We start from the raw sequence: 21,269 nt of genomic DNA on the forward strand, positions 1-21,269 counted from the left end.
CACTATGTTGCCTACGCCCGTCCATTCCTTTCAAGCTTGATCCCGCCCTTAGACTCGTTACGCTGTTCGACTGAACTCGTTGGCTCCGCGCTCTATTCGGGCGGAACCCGGTTCGAAAACCTTCTCTCATAGATTCCCTTCACCAAGTCATCGCCAGCAATCAGCTCTTGTCTCTTGGTGTCAAAGGGCGAGTTCCTTTCTTGTCTTGCCCAAAAACTTTCTTTATTCTCATTGGAGAAAAACTCTCTCGCGGCAAGGTTTTAGACTAAGGGCCAGCTGCTTTCTTTATCTCGCTTGCCCTTAGTCCGTCTAGCGCCTTTCGGTTGGGGTCCGCCCCGGGGGGTTAGACCGCTTGGGTTCTATTTTATAGTCTCGAAGGCAGTCAACGTGTCAGCCATTCTTTTCCCATTAGACTTGTAAATCCTTTGCTCTTTTTCTTTCTCTCTTCCAGTTCTCTCCCTCTACTTTATTTGACAGGGGCGGAGAATACCACTCTATCAATAACAAGAAAAAAGTAGCAATTCAGTTTCAAATGGTTTGAGCTTGGAAGCAACCTGCTATCTATCGATAGGCGAGAACAGGCTGCTATTGGCTGCTTCGCCTATCTATTCTATTTTTTCCGGCTTGGAGACATCAGAGGAAGACCATCATCTCTATCCGGGTACGATCATAGCTTCATTCATTCGTTGAACCTTGGGGATAACCATTAGCATTGAGGTCAATCACCACACCACCTCTATCATACATACGATATTACATGACGCGAGAGCGCATGGTCAACACACACCTAAAGCGCCTTCGTTCCGCTTGCAGCCAATACAACCACAACCTAACTTGCACGAGATTCAACAACCGAAACTACTGGTAGTCCCGAGGGGACGGCATCCTCCTATAATAGTTAGCAGTACTGAACAAGCGAGTCATCGGTCCTTTTCTTTATAATAAGCTTCCACTTTTTGGTTCTTTTTGCAGCGGTTGGAATGGAAAGGTTAGTCAAAAGACTTCGACTTATAAACTCAATACCCTTACCAACTGCTTCTACTCCACCCGAATGAAATGCATTTCTCAAAGGCTTATTGGCTTAAAAGCAAATAAAGTTAACTTTAACTACTGCTAAAAGCTAGTCCTTTTCACTCGATGCTTCAGGAAAGAAGAAAGAGACTTTCCCTAACCATCTATTCTACATGAATAAAGAGAAAGCAAACCGAGTAACAACGGGCCTCTACGTTTTCGTTCCTTAGCCCTGATAGTAAAGGGCACTGAGTGGTTACCGAATAGCTATTAGAGTCTGTAAAGTAAAGATTTCCAGTTGGTTTTTTTATGATATAACTAATAGGAAATCCACCCTTCTCCTACCCAGTATTATAAGCCTATTTCATCACCAGTCGCATTACGGATAATAATTAAAAAGCACACTCTCCCACTTCAAAAATGAAAAAGATAGGTTATTATAGTCCGGTACGCTAAGGTAGGACTGTTTGGTCTTAGTAGGTGACCGCTTGGCAGTAATCGTTTTCCCTCCTTCTTCCTTGCTCCATAAGGTTGGGCTTTGTTCAACATTGATGGCTTTGCTATCAGCTGGGAATGGAGTGGCCTAAAGAAAGGCTCCTTTTCTCCCCCTTCCTTCGGCATCCCTGACTCGGGCATCCCTTTCAGCACCTGAACCTCTTGGTGGGGGAGCTGCCGGAACAAAATCATTTTCTATTCAAAAAAATCAATATCGGACAAGATCGTAGAAAAGAGGTAGTGGCTGGTCTTTCCCTTTCCCCAACTCCATCTCCTCGTCCACCCGGTGAAGCTGCTTCTCGTATTAAGAAAGCTCTGACTTAGGCTTAGGAACTTGCTTGCTTCTTTGTTGCCACGTCTTTGTTTCGTGGTGGAAAAAGCTCTAATGGCGGCCTTCCTTTCTTCGGCATTCATTCGTCTCAAAACAAAATTGGGCTACCCTTCCTTCGCTTCGTCGAGTGTATTTACGCGCTAACAACACACTCTCTCTAGATGGCAAAGTGAACAGTTGGTTGTTCACCTGATGAGATTCTTCTTTTTTAGACTTGATGTTCACCTTTCTCCTCTAGTACGCATTCAATCTTGAGCATGGAAGTCCCCTTTTTGTCTTAGAAGGATTTTGATTAGAAGAAGTAGAAGAAGAGAAGTTGATCCCTGATACCTACTCCATATAGCGAAAGAAAGAGCTGGTTTACCCCCACACCTCTTTTGACAGTGGCTTTTGCTTATTCCCCTCATCTCAGGGTCGCGTCGAAAGAAGACCTGCTTAGAGTGCGCCCTTTATGTGTTTCGTCCGACTCCTCCGTTTATTCCTCATAAATGAAGGCGAAAAGACTGATTGTCTCTATATCCCTAGCGGACAATCGGGTGGTGGTATCTCAGTAAATTGATTGAAGAATGGTGGATGATTTCACACCCTTTTCCCTCTCCCTACTCTATGATCTCAAGCTCTCCCTCAAGATCTGTTCCCAAGTAGGGGTTTCGGTTCAGAAGGTGATCAAGGGGCTAATCCCGTGGATGCTGCTTACCTAGATGCATAAGAAAGGTGAAATCCATGCAATTAGATGCTGGTTAAACTAGAATCCAATATTGTAGAAAAGGAAGTGTTTGTTGTCTTTGTTGAGAGCTTTTCCCTCCCAGAGACAGAGAGTAGGGAGGGAGCGGCACTGGCCTTTCTTATCTGAAGTGAAGGTTTTCCTTATAACTATAAGATTAAGCCCCGAGGGAAGATTCCTAATCAACAGATCCATTGGGAAATCAGCATCAATTAGGGGTTCTTGAAAGAGTCTTAGTAACCGATAAAGCAGCTGAAGAAAGAGCATCTATGGAAGTCAGAATAGCAGCAGAAGGAGGAGCATGGGAACTGGTGAAATCAAGCCCCTCGTCAGTAAGCAGCTCCGGTGGGTGCGGATTCCCCTATGGGCGGCTCCTACCAAGACTATGGAAAAACCTAGTCATCACCACCTTCCTTTGAAGATGACTAATGAGCAAGGATCGGGAGCTAATAGTATCTTTCGTTCGTTCCCGGTCCGGAACATAAGGAAGGCATAGAAAAAGTACGATATCTGACGTGAGTGCTCAAGCTTAAAGCCTTTTCCATGTCTAACTTGATGCTCATCTACCCGGAAGCACCTTTTTTCTTTTTAAAGGAATTCATGAGCTATCAGGATGTTGTCATAAATCAGTCTCTTAGGCACAAAAGAGGGCACCCTGCCACGGAGAAATCCGCTTTTCCAGGAGGGGTCTCATCCTCTGTTAACTAGGATTTTTGAGAAGACCTTATAAGCCACATTACCGAGGGACGGAATTGATTGAGGGTTTAAGGAATTTTGGAGAATAAGGGTTATGAAGGTTCTGTTCAGCTCTTTGAGCAGGTAGCCAGAGTCAAAGAAAGCTTCAATCGCCTCCGTAACACTGGGCCCCACAATGTCCCAGAAGGATTTGAAGAAGATACCTTGGAGACCCTCAGGGCCAGGCGCTTTGAGGGCTGGTTAAGGACCGCTCTGATTTCCTCCTTGGCCATGTGACTGGTACAACCACTATCAATGTACCATGTTTGCTGACTGGCATCTCTTGTGACTTGAGAAGCCATGAACACGTTTTCAGCCTCATCCTCCTCCTGTTCATCAGTGTAGTTAGCTTGTTGCTGATTAGTTGTCTGATTTTGGTTCCTCATCTGATTTTGCTTGGCCTTGCAAAACTTCTCAAAATGGCCAAATTTCCTGCAAAATCTGCACTGCACCTTTGACTTGTCCTTTGTCCAGCAATCCTTCACCAAATGGTTTGTTTTTTTACAAACGCTGCAGGGTGGAAACTTGCCCGTTTTTCCTCCCTCTTTTACAGCAGCTTTACCTTTGTCTGAACTTTCTGAACCAGACTTTTGATTTCCTCTAGATGGCTGCCTTCCCTTTTGCCTGGCTTGAAAAGCCCCTTCACTTGTATCTTCATCCCTCAAACTAGACCTCTGTTCCTGAGCTTGTAGCTTACTGATAAGCTCAGCAACTGACAAAACCTTGAGATCACAGGATTCTTCAATGGCAGAAACTTTAGGTTCAAACCTGGATGGTAAACTGATTCAAATCTTTTCCACCACCTTGGAGTCTGGAAATTGCTCCCCAAACAACCTGATTTTATTCACCAACTCTAGCAACTTAGCAGCATACTCCTTCACGGTTTCACTTTCTTTCATCCTAAGCACCTCGAACTCTCTTTTTAGAGTGAGGAGCTTGACCGTTTTCACCCTATCACTGCCCTCAAACTCCTCCTTTAGCTTATCCCAAGCTTCCTTTCTTTCAGTGGCACAGGGAGAACCGAAGAGGTTACAGTATATAGCCACTAGGTCGCATTCTTCCCTAGTGAACGAAGGCTCGGGAGTTTCTAGTATAATGAAGCCTTTCTTTCCGCTATTAGCTTCATCGAATTCAGGAGCAAGAGTAATAGTCTATAATGCAAAGATTGCTATTTTCATATATATTTTTATATAATATAAATGCAAACATCGGATTGAACTGCTTTCAGGGGAGGGTCGGTTACTCTTTGGTTGGGCAGCACATTCTTGCTGCATGTGCATGTGCAGCCCATACTTACTTTTAAAGTATTAAGCACAAGAGTTCCTGCTGATTTTCTATGTATAGCCTGGCAGCCATTCTGATCGGCACGCCCTTGGCAAGTCCAGCTACTGGCTTCGCTCGTGAGTTAACGGCGTTGATCCTGCTAGAGTTCTGCTCGAGCCTGAGCTCGTCGGCAACTTTTACAAATAGTCAATTTTGGGTTGTACTGACCAGTGCTGTGGTCTTTCGCCCGTTGATCGTCACATCGACATGCATGAGCTTTGACTCCTACCATTCCGGGCTCAAAAAGGACCCGAACGTGCCGTCTCCTGGTTAAAGATCGGCCTTGTCGAGGAAGTTTTGAAACGGTTGGCTAGCCTTAGATTCAATCTTTGGAAGATCCAGGCACCGGAGCAGGCACTGACCCAAAAGTTCCAAGAAGTGGTCTCTCAAAAACGGATCTTGGTGTATAGATACCCCAGAGGGAGCCGGCGGAGCATGCCTTGTCACCAGCAGTTGTGCCTCCCTCCATTCCTTTGCTTGATTGAATTCTTCTGAGAATCATTCCTTCCAGCGCCCTCCATTGGTCACATTCTGATTTGGGAGAAACTGGGGCTGTTGATTAGGAATCGAAGATGTTGAAATTGATAACCTTTCCGCCCTAGCCTTGGTTGGCTACATCAGACCAGAAGTCATCTCCTCCCTCAGGAGAGTCTATTTCGCCTGCACAAAACTACTAAGCTTGGTCGGTCGAATAGCAAAACCATTCGAAGGTCTTTCTTTTTCACATACGCAACAACTTATACGGGCCGAGTTGGTTAGTAAGGAAATGAAAGATTTTATACCCGCCTGCCCACCGATTCTTTAGAAAAGAAATCCATTTTTTCCAAGCGTGATTCTTAAGAATAATTCATTCATATGCGCACCGCTTCTCTTCATACCTAGACCTACCCACCCACTATTCTACCTTGACCGCCCTCCTCTCCGTTTTCGCCGGTGAATCTTCACCGATCGTGATTGTCTGGTTTTCTAAACGAACTCTGCTCTCTGCCGGTGATCTTTCCTCTTTTTATCCTATTTAACATTTTCTTTCTACCCTGACCCCAAAAAACTTAGCATCAGGAGCCCTCAGCTCTTAAGGAAAAGCCGCTTCGGTCTCATGGGAAGTGACTTATCAGTGCATCGAGAAGTGGTACCCCCAAAGCGTCTATAGCCAATGACTTACATACTTAACCATAAGATCTGTCGCCAACACCATATGGGAGGGGGAGAGATCTACCCTGTCGGGGATGGGGATCAATCATGACATCCGGTCTAATGGCTATTGAATAAGCGGAAACCCCTCCCAATGAATGGGAAATTTTTTCGGGTTTTACCCTAGACTTTAGGAAGTCAACCAAAAACAGCTAAGTTCCTAAAATAAGTAAATTCGGGCGTTTTTGGATGGGAAGGAGCGATGGAGGGACGATAGAGCGCGCTCAAACCTCACCATGTCTTACTTCAAGCCGCTAGGATTACAGGGCAGATCCGAAGTTTCCCTCTTTCGAGGGCCGGGGGCTTGAGTAGGATCGGGAAAAATAGGAATTTCACAATATTGAATATGGGTAATAGCAAGCGATCGTCTCGATCGTCTAGCCATCCAACTATAAGTAAGTAATTGTAGGCGTTACCGATGGAATGGTTTTGTCCAATGTTCTGTCCAGAAGACTCTAAAAAGGAATTCCTCCCAGGGCGTGGGTCAAGACAGGAGTTCACCATCGATTCCTTTGGTTCACCCTGAATACACACCGCTTGATTGCTCTGTAAAGGTGCCACCTCCTAGTTACGAGCAACGGGGCCCGAGCTGAATTGATTGCGATCTATCTTCATTCCCTCAGGGAAGGATTCCTCCTGCAGCTATAAGAGTAGGTTTTTTTAATTCCTTCTGTTTCCCTACAACCGGGACTTCGTTAAACGTCCTCCTCCTCTAAGCTGTCGCGCCCGTATAGAACTTTTTCGGATGAAGCGTATGTGTAAAGCTTGTGTATCCGTTGAGTCTAACGATTGAAATCGGGGGTCGGAACTCTTGTAACTCAAGAGGTGGCACAACCAAACTGAAGGTGCGAGCGGGGAGGGTAGCGAAGCCTGTCGTTTGGAACAATCCTCTATGGAATTAAAGATTAGCGCAGCGAAAGGAGCGCGCCGAGCCGAGCCTTCCCCTTTACAGGAACTTGAATAGGAATACCCTCCTTTCAATTCTCCTGCTTTTGACCGAGAATCAGCTATTCCTAGCTTTATCCTGCATTGCTTTCAAAGGGAATAACAACTATCAATTTATTCCTGCCTTACACGCTTAACAAGAAGGACTTCCAACTCACTTCCTCACTGGTTGGCAGAGACCCTATTCGATCGTATGGACCTATTCCCATTTATGGGACAGTATCCCAAGCAGTAAGGCTCTGTAGAGCTAGTCTCCTACTACTCAGGGAAAGGCTGCGGAGAAGGTATTACGTCTGGCAGGGAATCAAAGAGGCAATATGCTTTTTATATATAACTATTACTTAGTCTTTATCTTATAATATTTTTTTATATATATAGGGAATATCCTTTAAGCGGTTCCTTTCTCTTATCTTTCTCTTCCTTACTCTCTCTTCCAGAGAAGCCTCTTCTGAACATGTCACCGAGGCCGACGTATCGTGTCCGCTCACTGCGAATCTGTCTCATGGTGCGGTGATCGTCAAGTCTTTCCTTTCCTTTCTCATTGACCCCTCTGGGAGGGCGGTAGCGGGACCGAGTCAGCTAAATGAGTTAGGAGCGACTCTAGCTCTAACGCGTTAGGATTTGAGGGTCTATCTAATTCAAAACAAAAGATAACTTCGCTTTCGATAAATCACGCGGTAGCAAAGGGCCGTTTTTCTAAGGTTGCTGTCCCGAGAAAGTGATTGAGCTGTCTTTTCTTTGACAAAGTTACCAAGTTCGGGAAGAGGGGCTAAGGTAAGTGAGTCCTTTTTTGCAAAGTTGTCACTGATCGGCCTATCTGTGGACTGAATCAGGGTGGAACATTGTGACTTTTCTTTCTCATTCTATTATTTATTCTATTTAGGGGGAGAAATTTCCGAGGAAAGGGTAAGCATTAGACCTACTTTAGTCAAGGCCAGTTTTGTTTCAATGCAGGTCTTGTCAGAGCCTGGGAACAACTGCGGAAGGAAAGATTTCTCGCTCGTTAACCTACTAGTACTAGATTGGCCGAAGGTAGCCTTTTATGTTATGTTTTGTACTCTCTCCCTCTCCAGGATTCGAGTGCAAGGCCCGAAGGCCAAAGGGTGTTAACCGATCAGGATTTGATCTATCTCTTTCTATTAGCTCAGGAGGTGACAAGAAGATAAATAATAGATCTTTTTGTTCATTGATTTCCCAGTCTTCAGTTTTTGTTTTTCAGGTCAGGTCCCCGAAAGGCTGGTCCTATTCTTTTCTCTTTGAATCAGTAGCAGGGGATTGACCTCATAAGAAGTTCAGCTAACCAAAAGAGATTCCAAAGGAGCAAGGATAGCTTAAGCAAGTCGGGATTGGACATCTTTTTAGCCACAGCCAGTAATCCGAGCTAGGTAGCACAAGTTTCTGCTCCATGTGTAATCTTTTGACGGGCTGGATCGGGCCTTCCTCAAGCAAATGGCCGACAAGAATCTGAACGAAAGGATGCTAGGAGCACCAAGGTGAGATAGGGACCTATGTAAGAAGAAGAGTGAAAGGTTATGACCGAAGGAGCTAAACTAATCAGAGCAGCAACAAGAGCTGGGAGCCACTATTGGAAAATAGGTAAGGTCTTGAATTCGCTGATTCAATCGGAAGGAATCCTTCGCTCTCAACTATTCAGCTATGCCAGGGTTCGCTCTAATTGAAGCAATAGCATTTCCGAGTCAGCTAAATTGCTATTTTCGGAAGCAGCAGCGACTGACGCTTCTCCAAAGGCAGTTTCAGAAGGAGCTAGAATTTGAGCGAGAGTAAGATCATCTAGGAGAAATCTCTAGTAGATTCGTCGAAGGTAGCCTTTTTTGTTTTGTCCGAGTTTCCCTCACATGGATTCGTAAGAGCAAAAGACGGGCTCTTCCTTTTTTTTTTGTTTTTGAGAAGAAGGTCTCAACGAGCCTCGGGTACAACAAATATGGAAGCGAAATGAATTGAAAGAGTAGCTCCTACTACAATAGTACCTTTTTCCGGAGCAGCTGTCTGGACATCTAGCTTAGCCCTAGGGAAGCAGATGACAGTTGCTCACTCGAGGTGGAACCGCAGAAGGAAGAGCAAAAGAGAAAGTCAGTTTTCAAGCGTAACCTTGATTCACCGGGCAAGATGTCTCCGAAATGAGAACTTTTCTCCATATATATGTTATGTAGCATCAAAAATGGAGTCGAGGTAACTTGTTACAGATTTGGAATGATAATTTGAAAGATCAATTTGTTCGGAAAGGAAACTTTTCGTAGTAACTCTAGGTTTTCTACCCCGTAATAAGATTTCCCTTCCTTGTGAAAGTAAGCTCAATACGAATTTCTCACTCAGAGAATCGAGCAGGACTCCAGTAGTGTGGAACTCTCAAACGCTATGTCGGCACTTGCCGCGTCCTCTCCACAACTTTATCGTTGCGACAGGAAACTCTGAAAGTTATTAGAGATTGAGTTCCTCAGCGTGACTCCCACAGAAGTTCAGTACAGGAGGTCGGCTAGCTCCGTTGTTCCCCTGGGTGACGAGCGAAACATCGACCTCTCCACCTGCAAGAGTTAGAGATAGAACACCAACGGAATCTTTGCTTTAAACGATTTGACCCGCAAAAACTATTCAGCTTTTTCTGGTCTTCCAACTCTGCTAATCGCCAGGAATGGAAATACCTTAGCGGGCAAAACATCCTACGCATTTTCCTTGATATTTGTATCTTTAGACAATCTCTGCAGATGAACCTTATGATCTAGCTTTATTTTAGTAACCACTAAGATGGTCATACCTTCACATTAGGATGAGTTAAGCATGAGATGTTTGCTATGGATCTGGGAATTTACCTGCTTTAAATATAGGAAGAATAAATTACCAATTTAAGTATCCGATTAGGATGGGTTAAGGCATGGCGATAGGTAGACAATCGAGGTAAAAAATGATGATTAATCGGTATTTCGACAAGCCAAATAGAACCTGTAGTAAGCATGAATTGTTTGATGTTTTTCCGCTGTTGAATCAAAAATAGATGTTGACATCTTTAAATCACTTCTAATAAAAGAGTACCCTTAGGGGCATGCTCTCCAATTCGCATGATGAGTATCAATTCAAGTACCACCAAATCCGCATTCTCCCTATTCTCTTTTTTCTTCTGTTTTCGCATTACTGCCAATCAGTCTAGTTCCAAGCCTTCTCATTCCATTGTGACCTAGGATTCATTCCTATCTTACTTGGGATTTGCCAGAGCGATAGTTCTTCGAAAGACGTGAACCACGAGTGGTGATGGTGGCTGGTTCATCCTCAAGGCGAGAAGGCATAAAGAATCGGCCCACCTTTCCATATCGAGGACCAGCTCTTCCACACCGAGATACCATCATCTTAGTCAAGCTTTGGTATGTTCAGCTCGATTGTCTTGATGTTCTAAGCATACCAGGCTTCCTTTGATGGTTCAGGTCAAATGACTTTGAATCACCGCGCGGGTCTACCTTTCTTTCGCCCTCCCAGGTGCGTGCCTGCTTGAGGCTGATTCGTATGCAGCGGCATCTGTATTTACGCATGTGGTTCATTTTCAAGTCACCAAAGCATTCTTTTTGACCGGGCTAAGGAACTGGCCTATGGGGGCACCTTCTCTTAAAGCCGGTAAGACTTGCTCGCGCTTCCTTCACCTCGATAACTGCTTTTGAAAGCCCTTGAGTACACGAGCATTTGGCGGGGAATAGGACATGATTAATCATTTGCTTTGTTTGTGTCTTTCACCTCCCAACTAGCCCGAGCATGGAAAAAGACGTTCTTCGAAACATGTGTGTTGAGCAAGCTGTTTGATGTTGTTTTTTCTTCTAGAATAGATTGTCTAATACCTGATCACTAATCATATGACAGGCTGCTCTTCCTCTTTATATGTGGTGTGGTGCTGTTACGGCATCTGTCTCCCCCTTCTACAGGAAAGATTCTCGATAAGGCTAGGTTGGAAGCGCAAAAAGGCCTTTGAGAACGATTGATTGGAATAGGTAAAATAGATAGAAGAATTGCAATACGGAGATCATTATATTAAATAAATTATGATAAATTGTACTACAAGGAAATTCTCTGCTCAAATAAGCTTTCCTGAAATGATGAAAGGCAAGAAGCTCCGTCTCCGTCCCTTCTCTTCTGTCCAATACTCTTGAATCGGTCTCGTCTTACATTCCCTCCTCTCCGCCTAGGCGACAGAGAGTCCCGCCTATGGTCTACTCAAAGGTTGGAAGAGAAAGATTGTGGGTCAGATCAATCGTTTGGCTTGGTAGTTCCCCGTCAGTTCTGTACAAAACAGGTTGACGACCTTACAAAAGCCCTAAAAGACCCAATACCTCGGCCCGCCATCAAATACCTATTCAATACCTATGAGAAGTCCTATACATAAAATAAAACAGTATATCCTATTAGGTAATCTTCTAAGAACGGGAATGCTAGACCCTACCAAGTAAAGCAACTCCAACTGTCACTGACAACAGATCGGGTTCCCTAGCAATTAGGGTGCCAAGCTCTCTGAGCCCTCCATTTATTAGAACTGGGGACGCAAAGAGAAATTATTTATACCAGGGTTTCATCAACGCGGGTATGGTAAGTTTGCTTCCTTACCTTTAGCTTAAGTTTCACAGAGTCAATCTCGTCTCTTCTCTAGAAAGAAAGCTGGCGGAATCAGATTAAGGGGACAATGAGTGAGTCGAGCAGGAGAGGATATCTAATGCTAGAAGTCTTAATCCTTAATAGCCAGCCGTAGAGTGCTCCAATCCTGCAAAGATAACAATCCCTGTGGGCAATCCGTTCCTACCTATTCTTGCTAGACGATTCTCGGCATCAATGCTCCTGGCAAAGGCAAGATCCGACATGTCACCACTTGAGTCAATAGCACCGGAGTCGAGAACAAGAGCAGGGGATTCTCCGGGGCATTCGATAGCAGCCTATCTATTCTGTAGCAGCTTCTTCTTTCAAAGGCAAAGCCCTTAGAGACTCAAAGCTATTGCTGCAGAGAAAAAGTGGCAAGCTTGTTTTGTAGCTTAGAAAAAAGTACTTATCCGATCCCGCAGATAAGGCCTTCATTCATCCATTGATCGAAAGGGCTTCTCGAACAGGTATTTCACCGGATTCATGCGAGACACTAGTTTGATCGGGTGAGCCAGCATGTAATACCTCCACTTCTGAATCAGCCGCCTCCAGTGACCAAAAGAAGTACAAGTACGATCACCAAGGAAGGGGGATGGAGCAGATAGCAACCCACTCTAGCAAGAACTTAGACTGAAAAAGAGATTGATTGGCTTTGAGTCTTAGCATTGCAGGAAGTTCATCTTCAGTTGAGGAATCTTGTCTATCGAAAGAGAGCCTCCTATCCCCTAGCAGAAGCCTTATCTCGGCTCTTCTATTCATTCCATCGATCCTGTCTTTCTTTACGAAGATTCGCTTTTTGGTTGTGGAAAGCCGCCTCTACTAGAAGACCAGGGGGAGAATCGCACTCTTCTAAATTCATTACAAAGATCTTGCACCTCCGCTACGACCCTTACGATACCGATACCCTTTCCTTATCAATTATCAATTGAGTTAGCCAAATCCTCTCTACGCTGCTTCCTTTAGTATAGCTCTCTTACTTGGTTAGGAGAAAGGCTTCGGGAGAGCTGTAGTTAGTCGCCTATAGTTAAGGGTCCTCTCGGACTTGTTCATTGTTCTACTTCCGTGCTGTAAGAACTCAGTCGTTCTACCAAGCTTACTGAACGCCCTCCCCACAATCTCCCTAATGGCCGAGCTTCCGTTGGTCGCCTCTCTTTCACTTTTTAATAACCTAGACTTTCAGTCTTCCTTGCCGAGGGTTATGATTGTACTAGAATAGCTGGAAAAAACATCAATCACTTCTACTTTCATCTATTTAACTAGTTAGTGGTTCATTTCTCATAGCATGAGAACAGACCTTTATCCCTTATGAAATAAGCCTGACCGTCTGGGGACCTACTTCTGGTGAAGCTGACTGGATGGATGCCCGGGTGTGTCGTGGAAAAAAGGACTTCAATGTGGCGACTGAGGTGCCTGGCCTTAAGTGTAGTTGCTGATAGACTGGTTTTTAATATGGTTGCTGTGCTGTCGTATTGAAGTCGTAGATGGATGAAAAAAAAACATTGGCGTGGACTGAGATTGTAACTAAACCGACTCAAAGAACGAATACCTATGACTGAACTAATCACTTGATTGCTAAACCGAGGATGTTGACTGTGTTGAAAGACTAGGTCATCGCCCATACAACTTGGTTTTAACACTACTCTGCTATCAGAATAAGGAGATTGGTATTAAACCGAAACCCTAACCTGGACTGCTAACGGCTTCTTCTCTTGTTAGAGGAAGCCCTGGTTCAAAGTCTTATTTATGTTACACGTAGAAACTCTTCTTGTTCAATCCTTTAATCCGCTCTCAGGAACGACGAGAGAGTAACTAAGCCGAAAAGGTGGAGCGAGAACTGCCGGCTCGGTTCATCGATGACAGACGCTAACCAACAGAGAAAAAAACTAGATGAAACCTGGACCAGAGATGGAGAAGGAATTAGCAACCGATCAAAACCTACGAATAATGTGGAAGAGAGAAGAGGGGTAGGAGAAACTAAACAGCGCACTTTTCCTTGACTTCTGTCGGTCCCCAGACTCCAAAAAAATTTATGTAATTTCGATCTGTCAGTACTCACATTTATGGCCAATTCCTCTACATCTTGTAAAAAATAGTGACTCTGTGACGCCTTCACTTGAACTAATTTTATCCCGCTGTCAGGCGGAGGTAGCGATGTGGCATACAACATTTCATTATTTTTTAGTCTTAGTATACTGTTATGAGAATAGCCCCTTAGTTCTTATGCTCCTTACGCTTGCTAGTTAAGGGGATTGGTAGAACAGATAGTGCTTAATTACATTACAGTTGTTAGCTTTTGTGCTCGCTATTAAGAGGAGTACTATCCTTCACAGGCACAAGTGTCAATTTGATATTCTTTTACTGGAAATGCATCCGTAATTGGCATTGAAGCTAGATTCCTTGCTCACAAGATGTCTCCCCTTGACCCTAGACAAAGACTTAGGACCCCTTGTGGTAGTTCTTCCGCCAGCCATCACTGTCACGAAGAGTGAACGGTCAGGGAGTGGAGCAGTTCTTACGGTGCATGATCGAGGACGTGCTCGACCAAACCACTATGTAAATCTTCACTTCTTCATGTCGGATTCTTGGGCTCCGCGCCATATCAGAAGGTCAGAGGGCAAGCAAGTTGATTCCCATTATCTTGGGTACGAAACTACGACTACGCTATGAAAAGCATCTCTCTCTTATTATATTAAATAAGGCTAACTCTTAATCTCTTTCGCTTTGAGGTCGATTAAGTAGTATCCCACGCCCTTACTAATTATTCCACATCAGGGATCGTTCCTAACTCATGTAACCTCACTCCGGCCTTGCTTCTTAGCGCTTCCCTTCCCACAAAAGGCTTTCCTGATAGAAATGAAATAAAAGAATAAAGACTCTATGTCGAAGAAAGGACCGAGAACACCAAACCCTGTCGTAGAAGCAAGGGAAGCTACTGGAATTTCGAAAATGTCTCCATATCCGGCCTCCATGCTACGAAAGGGCATCAACGGGAAAAGAAGCTTATTTTTCTCTTGAGGGGAAGGGAGTGCCTTAGGTTATCCCAGAAATGCTCTTGTTGATGCCGCTAAGGTAGTTTACTAGCTCGACCGAGATGATCTAAGCGAGAAGTCAAGGGCTGGAAGGGGGTTCAGCTTATTGTTTGAGTTGTCTTCTATGAGAATCTGATCCTTTTGTTTCAGTTTGGTATTCCTCTTAGCTTCTGCTCTTGATGGGTAAGCATAGAATAGAAAGAAGATGGTAATAGCGTATTCGATTTGCTTCCAAGGCACAGCATCCTGAGGTCCCGGGTTCTTGAAAGTCTTAGTAGATCGCTAGTTTGAATCAGGTGGTTAGATAAAGGTAGTGCAAGGTATGTCCCTTCTTCGAAGGATGGCATGTCTCTTCCCATTGTGAATGCGGCCTATTTGGTATAAGATAAGATGTCAGATGATGGAGTTTACTTCTTCGACGGGGATGATGATCAGGCGAAGAAGACAGAAAAGAAGTTCGGATCGATTGAGAGAATGAGGCAAGTCATTCAATCTTTTCTCATTCGGTAGAAGAAGGTAGTTTACTAAGTCGACCATAGAGAAAGCTTTAGGCGCGTTTAAGGGAGAAGAAGTCAGTTTACTTATTCGAGCAACGGGGGAGGGTGCAGCTCTTTCGTTAAGTGTCAAGAGGTTGTCAAGATCATCTTCCAAGTGGCCTATTAGTTCTTTTCTGAGAGAGTTGGCATTGCCTATGTCTCTGAATTGCTATTAAAGTAGCTGCTGGTCGGAAGCTCGTTTCCTAGAAGTAGCTCGTGCCTTAGCATCAGCGAGAAAGACTTCCATCGAGAGAGGATCAGAAGTAGGGCTCGACTAAAGAAAGGGAGAGGAAGAAGCTTAGGAGGGCGAGTGCCTTAGCTAGAAGACTAGAATTGATTGAGGAGAAGTCGGCCAAGGATAGGTAATCTCGGGCTTGTTGAAGAGAGTTTACTAAGTAGCCCAACCAGATGGTGAAGCCAAGGCATCCAACGGCCATTCCCTTACTAAACTCTAATCGCTTTCAATTCAAGAAAAAAAGAAGCGAGCCAGCCACTCTCTAACATTATATCTAAAGCCTTTCTTCTGAGCCAGGAATAAGCCCAAGACTGGGAAGCTCTAAACTCGTTAACAGAATCTGTAGCGGGCAAAGGAGTTTGATCGAATCCACCTTTCTTATTTCCCACGCCCGAGTGAGTGGTTATGCTTTCATCTGTCTCATTTGAGGATGCCTTTGTTCTACCTCTTGACTTGGTTGCAGATTGACATTGACAAGAGAAGAAGACCGATCAAGCAAGCTCCTTAATCGGAAAGTCACATTACATTAGGATTGCTGTGGGATACAGAGGTCCTTTTAGGACTCAAAGTAACGATCCTTCTCCTGTTGGGGAATTCTTTTGAAGACAATCGCTCTTGCTTCCCCGGTGCTCTAGCTTTAAGGATGCCCACTCATCCGGAAAAGCCTTTCTATTTAGCCGTGCTTAGCTACACGGCTTAGCCGACCTTACTAAGACAGGCTTACCAACACTCTGAGCTCGATCCGCTCTTCGAACACATAGCCCGCCTGAAGAGGCTTGGGGTAATTACATTTCCTTTAGATATTCGTGCTAAGGCCAAGTAAGAGGTTTTTTGCCCTAAATGCTTCCAATAGGATGCATACCGGCAATCGCTTACAAATCCAAGGCAGACTAGAATAGAAAGCACATACATACGAAAAAATATTTGTTTCCAGAGCACCTACTAAACATACATATCGGCACACAAACTATATGTTGATCGCAGGTTGTTATTGACAAATAGAACTGCTGCTGGCACTTTCCTTTTATTCTGACCGAGTGGATTTTGTAAAGCATATTGCTAGTCTTCCTTCTAAGACAGGATCAAACTCTTCTTTTTACTATCAGTTTAGTTGAAATGTGAACAAGCTTAGTGGGAGCTGTAGAAATCCTTTCTCTTCCATTAACATTAAAACTGTAGCATTGGAAACGATAAAGGTGAACTTTGCTCTTAGAACCGATTGGAAGGAAGGCAGTAGCTCCTAAACTCGGCGGTATGGAAAGAAGCAGCCTAAGAAGAAGGTAAGCAAGCACAGGATATTATTCAAATATTAATTGCACAGTCAATTAAAGGCATATTATAGGAATATTTTAATAGGCATATTAGATATAATTACACGCAAATTCAATCGATTTTTATTTTATTATAAGGTTTCGTAAAACTTTTCATTTCGAAATGTGACATTTGAGCGTTTTATCGGTCTTTTTGGTTGAAAGTAAATTTCCCTTCATAGACACTCAAAACAAAAAAATCGTCCAAGTTCCCAAACCCCCGTCATCAACTGCTAAGAGATAGGAAAGTTTAGATGCTTACTTCTTAGAGTAAAGAAAGAAAGATTCCAATAGTAAAGATAGAGAACCAATTGGACTGAGCGAGGGGATGGTTCTTAGTAGAAAGAAAGCATTGGTACCGTACTGGCTTGAAAGCAGTTGTCTTGAAGTTCAGAATAGAAGGGAAAAGAAGTACGGGCAAGAGGGAATGATTTGATGAATAGTAGCTGTACAACGGTTCCAAGCCAGGGAAGCAAAGGTCAAGGCAGTCAGTGCTTGCTAAACGATGAAGTCAAGCAAGTCAGTTCAGTGATCTTCCCTCTCTCCTTCCCTGAAGTCAGTCTGCCCAGTCAGTCACTCCTTCTATGCCAGTTAGTCAGTCAGTCGTTCTTTCCTATCTGTTAGCAGTTGCTGCCAAAAAGACGGGGTTTTCATGGAAGGTTTGAAGGCAGAATCCACAGCTATTGAATCAACTGTGGGACTTGAGCTAGTTGGCATATCTTAACTTTTTGAATCTTCCTCTATAGCATCCGATTACTGATTCTTAAACTGACACAAAGGAGATAGAAGAACATCTTTGCACTGTATTCGCGACAGAAGGGCTTTGTGCAAGTGAAGAAGAAGCAAAGAATGCCCTCTTGCAGATGAAGTGAAATGGATGGCATCGAATTCAAATTAAAGGCTGTTGTCGGCATTTCCGCTCTTTGCATGTTAGCATTTTTACCTGACCCTTCGTCACTGCTTTCTGATCATGTGGATGCCGCTCTTAGAGAATCCGCGAAAGGAAAGGACACTGTGAGGGAGAGGGTTCTAAGAAGCTGCACATGAAGCTGTGGGAATTGAAGGATTAGATTGCCACATTTGAATGGTCAGGGACAGTCGATGATTGGCTTAATTGACTGGGTTTTGGGACTATAATATCAAAATTCCAGGTATTTCGTCGTGAAAGTGTCACATTTTTATTTAACTTATTAAATGAAAGAGCCGAATGGACAAAATTACCGGTTTATCATGTCCCACCCACTCGTAGATAGCATAGTCTCGTACCTTTCCTGGGATTGGCTTTGGTAGTAGTAATGCTGTGGGCTAGCTTGGCTTAGATGGCCTTGCTCCTTTACTGAAAGCTAATAGTCCTTTTGAATTGAGAAGAGGTTAGCCTTAACCCGTTAAGAAACTTTCTTAATTAAGTATCCCATCTGTTCCTTAGTGAAAGCGTGAAAGGAAAGCTCAATCCTAAATGTCTCATCTCAAAAAAGAGTGAATTCTCGAGCTGGCTAAGAGCCTATTCTATTCTAGGATAAACCAAAAGATCGAATTCTTCTACGAGTTGCTCCCTTTTTCGATCTATCCCTGCTAAAGAAAGACCAGTGACTGCTACTCCTATTCCTTGCCTTACTAATTGTGAAATCATTCTCTTGCTCACATGCAGCTGCTTCAATATTCAATAGCACCGGATACTTTCACAGCAGCGGATATGGTTATTCCTCGAACAGCGCTTATTGCAAAGAGCCTGGGTTTGACCACTGCTTCATCATTTGCCCACTTCTCTTCCTAAGATGCACACTAGATGGGACATTAGCGCTTTTCTTTATTACTTTCGCTACGCCCCTGTGCTAAACCTCGGAACAGAAAGAGGATCTCCGCCTTCAATGCACTTTTTTACATAAATCTTTTTTTGCTTAAGCTTAACATTGGGGCTCGCAGGGATAAGTAATACAACTCTCACAGTCTCGGCTGGATCGAAGACAGAAAGAAGGGCTTATTCCAGCATTCCTTTCTATGATAACTTAACTGGCTTACAAGCCAGGGGTTATCTAATTTATAGAGCTAAATAATTTAGCCTGCCTGAGAAGTCAACTAGCCTTTTCCCTTGCCTGCTCTAGACGCCTTTGATCAAACTAGCCCTCTTTATTACCTATTCGATGCATATCCTCCCTCACCAGAAAAAGAAAATCAATCTATCTCTAGCTTGCTTGCGTAAGAAAATCTCCTAAGCTAGTTGCAACTACCACTCGTGATACAATGCAAAGGAAGATATAGAGTGTGACGGGAAAGCTAAAAAAAAATTGTAATAGATTCTCTTTTGGGGAGAAAGCCCTAATATAATAGCTTTTTTGATAGAACGCCTCCTTCTTTTTTGAAATTCAAGTACTTAGGATTGAACATTGACTAAGAACTGCCACTTCAACTGGAGGGGCTATAAAAGGACCTTTTAGAAAGAAAACTTATTTTGGCCGGGAGAGAAGAGCTTTCTTACGTACTTCATTCACTCAAATAATGCTTAAGAACTGGAAAGCAAAAAAAGATATCAGATGCTCTACTTTCTAAAAGAAAGTATGCCCATGCCTACTTCCTCTTTGCTTTATGTATTGCCTACTTCTCTTTTTGTAATCCCTGTTTTCATTTCTTCTTTTTGATAACCCTTTTGTGTGTGTGTGTAAAGGCTTTCAAACTCACTTGAAAAGACTCCATACATGGAGAACTTAAAGCCGATAACTCCAGGCTATATGCTGGCCTTAGACAAGCGGGCCTTATACACGTTATATGGAAAATCTAGTCCGAGTCAAGCCCAAGACCTGGCCCTTAGTAAGATGGGAAGTGGAAATACGCATTTTTAAAAAAGCTTTTCAATACTTCTTCCTCCTGGGGAGAGATAGTACAGCTACCCCATTCTCAATAATCCCTCCTGCCTTTGGAGGCTTTAAAACTCGCCTGATGCATTAGCAGCCCAGCTTTCTTTCCTCCTTTCCTTTCCTTTGATTTGACTTGCTAATTAAGAGATTTTCTGGCCTTGCTACAAGCATTAAAGTGCTTAATAAAGATAAGAACTGTTAATACATATAGATAAGAACCATAACAGGATTTCTCACTGGAAGGCTGGGACAGGATCTCAAAGCCCAGGGCCAGAAAGAAGTACTTTCCATGATCTTTCACTGCAATTCCAACTTCTACTCGATCGAAGGCATAAGGAATTGCAGGAGATGTAAGGTACACATATACCTTATCTTTATTCTGCGATTGAATAGGCAACAAAGACTACTTATCCATAGGCAACTACTAGTACTCCAACCCTGTAAATGGAAGGCAAAGCACTAGCAGGAAGGACTCCAACTCCCTCTGGAATCGGAGGAAACTAGCAAGATGCTAACTCAAAAAAGTCCAATACATATAAGAAAGCTGAAGCTAGCCACTAAGATGCTAACAGGCACAAGTAAGATGTAATAGATTATCAATTCCTTGTTTGCTCACAGGAGAGATTGCCCTTGAACCTGCTATTTCTGCTGGATTGAAAGCTGATTTCGTAAGGTAAGAAATAGGAACTTACACTAAAACTCCAACTGGCAATCGAACTGCTGATATCCTGCCTTGCCCATTTGATCAAGACTTTCCTAAAATGGATTGGGAAATGGATTAATTATTAGCATAACCAACCGGACAATGAGTTTTTTGAATTCCCCAGAACTAGAGGGCAAGCGCTAGTGCTTTTGCTCAGACAGCCTTTCCTACCGAGGTGAGTAAGCTAGAGCTCCCTCCTTTATTCCATTCTTCGTTCCTTCCTACTGGTAGGGGCATTTCCCTAAAATCAATCCTAAACTGCTATTGTATTGATAGTACGAGCATAAATAGCTGTTTCCGCCCTTTGGTTTAGCTGATAGAGACTATTCAATTAACCCATTTCTTAGTTCTTTCCGCAAGAAGAACGTAGACGCTATTTGCTGCACCAGCGCTTGATAGGAGAAAGAAAGTCCCATATTACCGAGTAGGACTTCTCTTCGCTCTTTGTCTGGCCATGGTCAATCAAATTCTCATTCTTGAATTGCATTTCCCGGTGAAAGGGGCTTACTTCTAACGGTTAAGATAATAATTATATATATAATAAGGAATCGATCTTTCTAGAGGTATTTGCTCCACCCCGAATTCGTAACCTCTTCAACAACCTTTCCCTTCACCCACATAACCGGCATATCCATAAACAGGTGGTTCAAAGACGCTGCCGCAGTGCTTATCCATTGATCCACACCCCCGGCAAGAACTGCTGCAGCAGCCTCAGCTGCTTTCCTCCACTGCTCTGTTTGTACTCTAAGCTTCTTCAGTTCGCTTTCTAATGCCTTTGTGGTAGCTTCTAGCTTATCATTTACCTTAAAATTGCGTTTACTTGTTTCCAGCTCTTGTCCCAAAAGATTCAACCTGATAGTTAACTACTCTTGCTTGGCCTGAGCTGATGATATCTCCAAAGTTTTTTCATTTAGCAGATTTTCATGACCTCCTTCTCTGAGAGAAACTTCCTCTTATTCGATCTGATTGGCTTAGCCTGGAGAGTTAGCTGATGCTGATCTGGTAGTGTCAAAGAGGCGATTCTCAACAGCTTCAACAGCAGAGATTATCGGACATGAAGATAGGATGAAGATGGTGGGATGAAGCAGTATTTAAAAACCCATTGGTAAGGGAAGGCAAAGAAGTTTCTGAGGGAAGGGACCTTTACCATTTCGCTTCTTCCGCTTTTGGGGATTCAACCAACTAAGAGAACAGAACCCGAGGGGATTGAAAGTATCTAAGTA

The sequence above is a fragment of the Hevea brasiliensis genome, unplaced genomic scaffold (genome assembly GCF_030052815.1).
Source record: "Hevea brasiliensis isolate MT/VB/25A 57/8 unplaced genomic scaffold, ASM3005281v1 Scaf77, whole genome shotgun sequence".
In the NCBI taxonomy this organism is placed as follows: Eukaryota; Viridiplantae; Streptophyta; class Magnoliopsida; order Malpighiales; family Euphorbiaceae; genus Hevea; species Hevea brasiliensis.